Source organism: Diabrotica virgifera, chromosome 3 (genome assembly GCF_917563875.1).
Source record: "Diabrotica virgifera virgifera chromosome 3, PGI_DIABVI_V3a".
Lineage (NCBI taxonomy): Eukaryota > Metazoa > Arthropoda > Insecta > Coleoptera > Chrysomelidae > Diabrotica > Diabrotica virgifera.
Genome location: NC_065445.1, coordinates 272,196,039 through 272,206,006, shown reverse-complemented (window position 1 = coordinate 272,206,006; position 9,968 = coordinate 272,196,039). Strand labels below are relative to the sequence as shown.

Genomic DNA, 9,968 nt, shown 5'->3' with positions numbered 1-9,968 from the left:
GAGTTATAGCCAATGAAAAATAGATTCATATTCACCAAATTTCAAATAGAATATTTCGACGTGAAATATCCAAAAAATTAAGCACTTTTTGGGGAAAATCTATTATAACTTTTTTAAAGTGTTTAAAAAAAGCTTTATTTCTGTTTTTACAGAAAGTTTCTAGCATTAAATTTAAGCAAGTTACGCTCAAAATAAAGTTGGTCCCTTTTGTTTTTGCAAAAAAAAAATCGGGAACACCACCCCCTAATTAGCAACTTAAATGAAATTAATCGTTACCGCTCCACAAATAATTTTACTTATGTTGTGTTTATATGATCTGTAAGTTTCATCGATTCAAAGTGCTTATTTTTGAAAAAATTTGGTTTCAAAGTAAAATTTATAAAAATTTAAATTTTGAAAAATATGCTTTTTTTTAAAATAACTTAAAAATTGTTAGAGATACCAAAAATCTCGAAAAACAAAAAAAGTTAGATTTGCTTTTCTGAATATCATGTATTTTTTTGTTTTTCTGTTAGACAAAAATTGATTAAGATTTGGTGTTTCTAAATTTGCATAAATTCGTGATCAGTGACTCGTTCAACCCCTTTTAACTACAGCCCTTTCTATAATAAGGACTTTGAACCGATGAAACTTACAGATCAATATAAACCATATATACATGAGTTAAGAAACTTGTGAAGTCGTAACGATTAAGTTCATTTAAGATACTAATTAGGGGGTGATTTTCTCAATTTTTTTACCAAAACCAAAAGGGACTAACTTTATTTTGAGCGTAACTTGTTTAATTTTGATGCTAGAAATTTTTTTTATAAAACAAAAATGAAGCTTTTTTTAAACACTTTAAATAAGTTGTAATAAGTTTTCCCCGAAATGTGCTTCATTTTTGGTTATTTCACATTAAAGTATTCCATTTGGAATTTGACGAATATGAACCTATTTTTCATTAGCTATAACTCTGCTTCTACTGGGTGTAGAGACGTGATATATACACCATTTTTTTAAATTTTTTACAGGCTATATTTTTGCTGAGAATGTTTTTTTTACAAAATACTTACTATTTGAGTTATTTGCGAAAAACCGTCTAAAAGCGTGGTTATTTTGTTGAAAAAATGAACATATTCACTGCCAAATAACTCGAAAAGTATTGACTTAGTGAAAAAACTCTATAGAACAAAAGTTGCTTAAAATTAGCCAGTTTATCTATTTCCTGACTTTCTTTAGACGAATATTTTTTCACCCCCAAGAGGGGGTGAAAAACACCCCCAGGGCAAAAGCACATATCGGCACAATATCACTTTTTTTCTTTGACTTGTTAGCTATGTGTATGCCAAATTTCATGTCAATCCCCTAACAACACACAACATTCCAGGAATGTACTACCAAAGTTCTATCAATATTTGAATGTCCTGGACATTTAGGGAACATTCGGTGAACATCTGATTAAATTATTCGTGGAATGTTACCATAAGACATTCTGTGAACATACTACCAATGTTCCTATATGTTCATTTTCAAATTCACGGCGCATGTATTTGTGCATGGTGCTTAGAGAGGGCATCACGTGACTAAAAACGACCAATGACCTCACTTCAGACTTCGGTGCTTCGGCCATCTTGACATGCATCTTGGCCTTGGCCACATGGCCACCTTGCCGTGCGTGATCGTTGTTTGTTTTTATTTGTGCTTTTTAAGAATATTTTTTAATTCGGATACTTTTATAATAACTTTAATAGTATTATTAATATAGTGCATAAAATCAGTTGGAGTAGCAGAAGCAATGTAGATAAAAAATCTGCAGGAATAATGTTTCAAAGGTTAGTATATTTATGCAAATATGTAAACAAAGGCATGCCCCTATTTCAGAAAATATCCATTTATTATTTTAATAATTGCGAATAAGCCACAAACTTGCTTATTCCTAACTAAAATAGTAAATAAATAGAGATAATAACAAACGGATTATTTGTAAAATTAAAATTTTTTTTGCGTTTTTGCTAATGTATGCGTTTATAAACAGGATGGTAGACCACACACTATAATAGTACCAACTAATGAATACACAGTATGAATAGTACAGTCGGTTCGCTAAACTTAGTCTCAGACACAACTGGCTAGTGATTTTAGTAAATAATTTTGACAATTTGGTAAAATTGGCAAAAAAATAACTAAATAGTTAGTAATTTTGGCAAAAATGGCCAAAAACAAAAAAATTACCTACTAAAATCACTAGCCAGTTGTGGCTAGGGAAACGACTATACTAATAAACAATTTCTAAGCTGCTTTTTATAATATTTTGTGAGTTCATTAATCATATTTTTTATTTAAAACTAAAATTTGTTAATAATGCTCAGTAATGCATGTATTTTGTATTTTTAGCTTTCCAGAAGATCCTGCGAAGAAGGCATGAAGTATTGATCAGATTTGTTAATAGAGCAGTATGTTCAAAACATTTTTTAGAAAAAGATATTGACAGAACTTCACTTTCAACCGTTTGAGAGACTGTGCTGTTCCAATAGCTTATATCACACAGGTAATATGCTTAACCCAATTAATAATATACAGTTGGAAAAATTAAAGAATAGGGCTTTTCATTTACAGTCATTTGTTTCGAGCTACTGTCATGTCGTATAATCCGTGTTATATTAATATTATACACAGATTATATAACATATGACAGAAGCTCGAAACAAATGACAATCGATGAAAAGCAATATAGGGCTTTGTTCATTGTCATTTGTTTCGAGCTTCTGTCATGTGTCACATATATTAATATATCTACGTCATACATCTTTGGTTTGTATCATTGATTATATCAATAACATATGACGTAGATATATTAATATTATGTGACACATGACAGAAGCTCGAAACAAATGACTGAATGAAAAACCCTATAACCATGAACGATCACATCAATCACTTATTTTGTATAGGGCTTTTCATTCACAGTCATTTGTTTCGAGCTTCTGTCATGTGTCACACAATATTACTATATCTACGTCATAAGTTATTGGCATATACCAATGATACAAACCAAAGACATATGACGTAGATATATTAATATTATGTGACACATGACAGAAGCTCGAAACAAATGACAGTTGATGAAAAGCCCTATTTGCTGTCTTTTTCTATAAATCACAAACGTTTGTTACCTATAGAAAAAGATCATCATCATCATTGGCTCGACAGCCCTTTCTGGGTCTTGGCCTGTTCCAGGATTCTTCTCCACTCTGATCTGTTTCGTGCTTTTTTTCTCCAGTTTTTTATTTTTAATGTTTTTATATCATTTTCTATTTGTTCTAAAATAGAAAAAGATAGCAAATACAAAATAAGTGATTGATGTGATCGTTCATGGGTATAGGGCTTTTCATTCACAGTCATTTGTTTCGAGCTTTTGTCATGTGTCACATAATATTAATATATCTACGACATACGTTATTGGTATATACAATAATAGATACAAACCAAAGACATATGACGTAGATATATTAATATTATGTGACACATGACAGAAGCTCGAAACAAATGACAATTGATGAAAAGCCCTATTCTTTCATTTTTCCAACTGTAGATACCGTTGTTCTTCATTATCTACATCAGAGATCTAAGTTGACATTGTTGCCCAATTACAAAAAATTTTTGAATTCATTTTAAGTCCAATATATCACATAATTATTGCGAAGTAGATTATACAAGAAAACAGATTAATATTGAATGCAAATAAATAAAAACATCAGAAATAGAAAACAAGAATTAAGTTATAATCTTAAGTTAAAGTAAATAATAAAAACAATAAATATAATAAAACAAAATACTTATTAGTTTGTGAAAAAGCTATTTCTTTGTGGCATTTTTGTAATTATGATAACTATTTTAATGGGGAAATAAGCCAGAATTTACTTGAAAAAATAACTTTATTATGGTTTCTACTTCCACATCGGACGTCGTTGTCAAAATACAAAATGTTTTATTATTTTCTTTATTAAATATTATTTATTATTTATTTAAATATTATTTAATTTATTATTTATTTTATTATTATTATTATATGCATATTATTACCTGTAAATATTTCTTCTGATTGTTAATTGTAAAGGATAGAAAAATTACCATTTATTTTATTTTCTTTTAGAATCAGCTGAGAGAAGTGGTCTACAAAAAACCAGGAAGGAAATGGAATATGTGGCTATGAAAGGCAAAAGAAAGGTTTACAAAGCAAATGTGACACATTTTTTTATAGGAATATCAGTAAATTACATTAAAAAAATGTATGAAAAGATTTTTTGCAATAAAAATGTTTATATTTATCAAGGATGCATTATTTGGTATGGCCACATATCGTCAGTGATGTGACAATACCTCCTATCTGTTTTTTCATGAGATTTGTAAGATAGACTAAAAAATTGTTTGGGCCACCTCCTGTTTTCATATATTTTTTGACTTGTTTTGCAGTAAATTTAACTATCTATTTACTACAAAACAAGCCAGAACTTACGTATGCAAACAGGAGGTGACCTTAAAAAATGTTTTTCGTCTCCTGCAAACCTCATGAAAAAAGATATAGGAGGTATTGTCACAGCACTGACGATATATTTCAGAGAATGTCTAAAAAATATACTGTGAATGTTCAAAGAACGTTCGTAGACATTCATGGAATGTTCCAACAAGACATTTAGTCTAAAAAATATACTGTGAATGTCCAAAGAACATTCATGGAATGTCCCAACAAGACATTCAGTCTAAAAAATATACTGTGAATGTCCAAAGAACATTCATGGAATGTTCCAACAAGACATTCAGTCTAAAACATATACTGTGAATGTCCAAAGAACATTCGTAGACATTCATGGAATGTTCCAACAGAACATTCTAAGAATATTTAAAATGCTGACACAGCACATTCCAGGGACTTTCCAGGGACATTCGTGTGCATTTGGGGACATTCCAGGAATGTTTGGAATGTCCTGTGAGTACATTCTAGGAACATTCATGGAATGTTTTGTGTTATTAGGGTCCAAGCGGTTCTTTAAAATTTAGAGGTTTTGCAATATTTTACCGTTAAAGAACGGACTATGTGTATTTAATAATCTGATCATCTATAATAATATATTATACAACGAGTGAATGATGGCCATTGTGAAGCGAGTATGAGGGATCTCATAAGTACGAGCTTTATAATCATAATTAAATGCGCAAGTTGTATACACGATTTTTCCTATGATCATTCAGAATAAAAAAATATATTCAAGTTTATTAATTTTCTAACACAAACAAATTAAGTAGTTTGACAGTTTGTTTACATATTGAGAAATGTCAAAGTGTAGGTATTTGACTCGCCATTGGTCACTGCGCGTGTGCCACCTTCATCGCGAATGCTATATCGTGATTCTGTTGGTTAACAAGCTGAAAATGCGAGCATTATCATAACGAAAACTTTGTTTATTTACATATTTTAATTCATAATATGGAAAATTTGCTATTATGAAAAGTTATTCAGAATTAAAAATTATGTTTTAATGTGCAATTATGTCATTCTAATTTAAATGTGAATTATAAAGGTACTTTACTCTTGATCGAAATTCATATTTTTTATATACCTCGTATAAAATTAATAAAATTTTATATACGATGGTTGCATCATAAATCTTAGACCATGAAGAGCTTTTTATGAAGAATAACTTTTCTTCGTCAAATTAAAAATAAAAGAGTTATAAATGAAAATGTTGGTATCCATAATTTGAGAAAAATCTTCAAATATTTTTTTCCATTAGAAGGATGTAATTGCACATAATAAGACCATTAATTTTTTATTCCAAACAACATTTCATATATTCGGTTCGCTAAACTCAGACACAACTGGCTAGTGATTTTAGTCAGTAATTTTGCCAATTCGACAAAAAAATAATTACTAAATAATTAGTAATTTTGCCAATTTCGGCAAAATTGGTAAAAAACAAAAAAATTACCTACTAAAATCACTAGCCAGTTGTGTCTGAGTTTAGCGAACCGACTATAATAACAATTTTCATTTCATAACAAATGGAACAGTCCATTTATCATTAGGTAGTCCCATTAAAGGGGAGGCCGTATACTCGTATAAACCTTTTTAAAGTTAATAAATTATTGCTTTCAACATATACTCAAATTGTATTTTTGAACATCTTATTTATTTTATTTAATAATTAAATTCACTATCAAATGTCATTGATATTTTATTAATACTTAATTTAAAATTTAGTTTGACATTCATGAAATGTCAAACTCAAATGTAAATAACCTACAGTAGGAAAAATGAAAGAATACCCATGAACGAACATATAAAACACGCTGTATTTTCCTGTCACCGTGTCACAAAAAAAAATTGGCCAGCGCAAGTACATATAATAATTGAAGACACGAGTGGATGAAGGTGCTATGTAACATTTTTCTAAAAACGGTTTTTTTGTATGGATGAAGGTGTTATGTACCTGTTTATCACGTGGCCACATTAGAATTCTAAGATTCGTAACAGAAGTCTAGGTTTTTTAAAGGATGAAGGAGTTATGTTACATTATTTTCCAGTGAATAATGGAAGAAGGTGTTATAGGCACAAAATACCTTCATCCACATTCATGTAATATTTTGTATACCTTCGTCATATGAATGATGGTGTTAAGTGACACACATAACCCCTTCATCCACTCATTGGCCATTTTGTTTTACTTGGTGAGTTGGTATTGCGCGCACGTGTTCTGTGTCATTGTTACAGTTTTTTGCAGTAATATCATAATATTAATGCTAGTTAACATTTATAATGAGTTCCAGAGGTAAACAAATGTTAAAACTAGTGCAGGAACAAATAAACTGTGAACAAAATTTGCCAAATGATGAAAATGAATTCACAGCAAGTTCTAACCTCAACATTGAAATTTCAAATGTAACAGGTAAGTGCAATCCTGTTGTTATGAAATAATTAAGTTTTATTATATTTTGGGCAATAGGTATTTAGATCATAATATTTATATAAAAGTGTAAATGAGCTGGTTGAAATACATAACCCAACTATCATCTGTTATAAATATTTACACTTGATTGCTCCGGGGATTCCCCTATCTTTTCAAAAGTAATTTTTAAACAATAATAATTAGGAAGAATTAAAATATAAGTATAAGTAAATAGCTGTTTTTATTTTCAGATTTGGAGGGGACCCAACCATTCTTGTCAGACAGCAGTGGTGATGCTGAATACTTTCCGAGTAATGAAGGAAGCAGTTCTTCAGGAACTAGTGTCACGGAGGACGAAGAAAGAGCGGACCACAGTCATGTAAAAAACCTTGTTGGAGGTACATTCATTTCTGGAGACAAAGAAGGAGCTGTAAGAAGTAAATAGCTGTTTTTATTTTCAGATTTGGAGGGGACCCAACCATTCTTGTCAGACAGCAGTGGTGATGCTGAATACTTTCCGAGTAATGAAGGAAGCAGTTCTTCAGGAACTAGTGTCACGGAGGACGAAGAAAGAGCGGACCACAGTCATGTAAAAAACCTTGTTGGAGGTACATTCATTTCTGGAGACAAAGAAGGAAGCGGGATTATTCAAAAGCCTATAATTAATCCTTCTAACGGGTCTAACGAGGTTGACCAAGAAAATGAAAAACAAAGAAAGCAAAAGATTTTTTCAACGACAGCAAAAGTTTCCAAAAAACGAAAACGAGATCCAAATACGTGGAAGAAACACAAAGCAGCTTTAGATAGAGCAAAAGGTGAAGAATATTTGTCTTACAAAAACATTCCCGTTCCAAGAAAGGAGCCAGAAAAAGGTATTCTTTGTAGACAAGGCTGTAGATTTTCTTGTAGCACTAAATTTTCAGCAGATGACAGGAAGGCATTTTTGGATGAATTTTATAGACTTGATATTAATGCAAAAAATGCTTTACTATTTAAATCAATCATTAAAAAACCAGTGTTGAGGGAAAGAAAAGATGCTGTTAAACATAAAACTGCGTCATATACGTATAACGTTACAAAAAATGGATTTACCGTAAAGGTGTGCAAAGAAGCGTTATGCGCTCTATACCAAATAGGCAGAAAAAAACTTGATGTTATAAAGAATCGTATAAATAGTAGTGTAGCAGCACCTCCTCCAGATCGCAGAGGTAAGCACTCCAATAGGCCACACAAAATAGGCCAAGATGTTAGGGATTTTGTGATAGAGCACATAAATAAATTTCCTGTCGAAGAGTCGCACTATTCCAGAAATAGAAATCCTCATAAAAAATATCTTTCTCCCCTACTAAATGTGAGCAAAATGTATGAGTTCTATCTTGAGGAATGTAATCTGGCACAACTTCCTGGAAAATTTAGAATTAAAAAATGTTCATATTCCAACATTTTTTCGCGAGAGTTTAATTTATCATTTGGGTATCCGAAAAGTGATACGTGTAGTATCTGTGATGGAGGTGAATCTAACGATGGACATAAAGAAAACTACACAGCATCAACTAAAGCGCTCAAAGTTGACAAGGAAAAAGCAAAAGATTCAGACAACTTGGTCTATATTACAATCGATATGCAACAAACAATGCCACTGCCAAAAATAACAACGTCCAAAGCATTTTACCTTAGGCAAATGTGGTTTTATAATTTTGGGGTGCATATTACTACAAAAGGCCTAGACAAAGCATGTTTTTGTACCTGGACCGAAGATCTTGCAAACAGAGGAAGTGCAGAAATATGCAGTTCTCTACTCAGATATATTGAAGTCGACGAAAGCATCACCAAAAAGGATTATCTGATCATCTGGTCCGATTCATGTGCGGGCCAGAACAAGAACTTCCACATGATTTGCCTTTATCAGTATCTTATTTTGAAGGGATACTTCCGTTGTATTGACCACAAGTTTCCTGAGGTTGGCCATACTTACTTAGATTGTGACAGAGACTTCGGAAGAATCGAGAAGGTTTTACGAAAACACGACACGGTATATGTACCAGATACGTACCGGGAAATAATTTCAAAGGCTAGCCGAAAAAAAGTCATCGACATGGCTCAACACTTTAGAAGGATTGCTGATCTACCGCAAAAACTTCATCTTACTAACAGAAAAAAGGACGAACTAAATGAAACAGTCAGATTTAGAGACGGTATTAAATGGATAAGAGTGGAAGAGTATGGTTCCTATTTGTATAAAGAATCATATGACGAAACAGTTCCTTTTAGAAAAGTAAATATTCTTCAAAATAAGAATAGAACAGCTAGTGTAGGAAACAGAGGTTGAACCTTGCAAAATGGACACAAGTCCGGTTTTATTTTTTTTCTGGCATATCAAGGGGTGCTTATTATAAGACTAACTTTTTCTGAAAAAATTTCGCCCCGGAACCCCCCTTTTCACCCCTTTAAAGGGGGTAATTTATGGTTTTTGCAGAACGTAGCCCTTCCTGTACCTTTTACAAAAAATTTCTTTTATAGAAATATGAAGCGGACTATATTTTCTACGATTTATTTCCGACAGCATCTCTCTATCATCCACCGTTTAGCAAGGGTGGCGCCCCAAATTTGACAAGTTTTTAAAAAAGATGTTTTTAAAAATATATATTTTTCCCTAACTGTAACGGAAATTAAAAAGAAATGCTGCGGAGATTATTCACAAATAGATGATTGATTTTTTGGTATAAGTTTCACTTACGGGTAATTACCATTTTTTTAATTACAGTGTGTTACATTTTAAAAAACCCCTTTTTATACCATCTGAACCGTTTATGCTAGAGTAAAAAGACTTTCAGCGATTACCCATGTACTGGTGTTATTTACAAATTTGTATAATGCACCCCCATTTTTTCCCCGGAACTACCCAAAAAAAAGAAGAATTAATAAATAAAGTGATTTTCTTGGAATCCTTTACACACAATGCCCTTCATTAATATGCTTCATATATCATTTTGTGCAAGTTATTATTACCCATGCATGGACACTAAAAGCGATTTCCTAGTG

The 9,968-nt window shown here is 31.5% G+C and overlaps 1 protein-coding gene and 1 long non-coding RNA gene across 3 annotated transcripts in view; both read left to right on the top strand.

The window, feature by feature from the left end:
* Positions 1–9,968, top strand: part of LOC114325562 (heparan sulfate glucosamine 3-O-sulfotransferase 3B1) — a 56,627-nt gene that overhangs the window by 33,348 nt on the left and 13,311 nt on the right. The gene's annotated exons all lie outside the window — the stretch shown is intronic.
* LOC126882446 (uncharacterized) lies at positions 1,348–4,709 on the top strand. Its single transcript, XR_007697350.1, has 3 exons — positions 1,348–1,814; positions 2,377–2,530; positions 4,136–4,709. It is a non-coding gene; the product is annotated as an uncharacterized LOC126882446 (long non-coding RNA).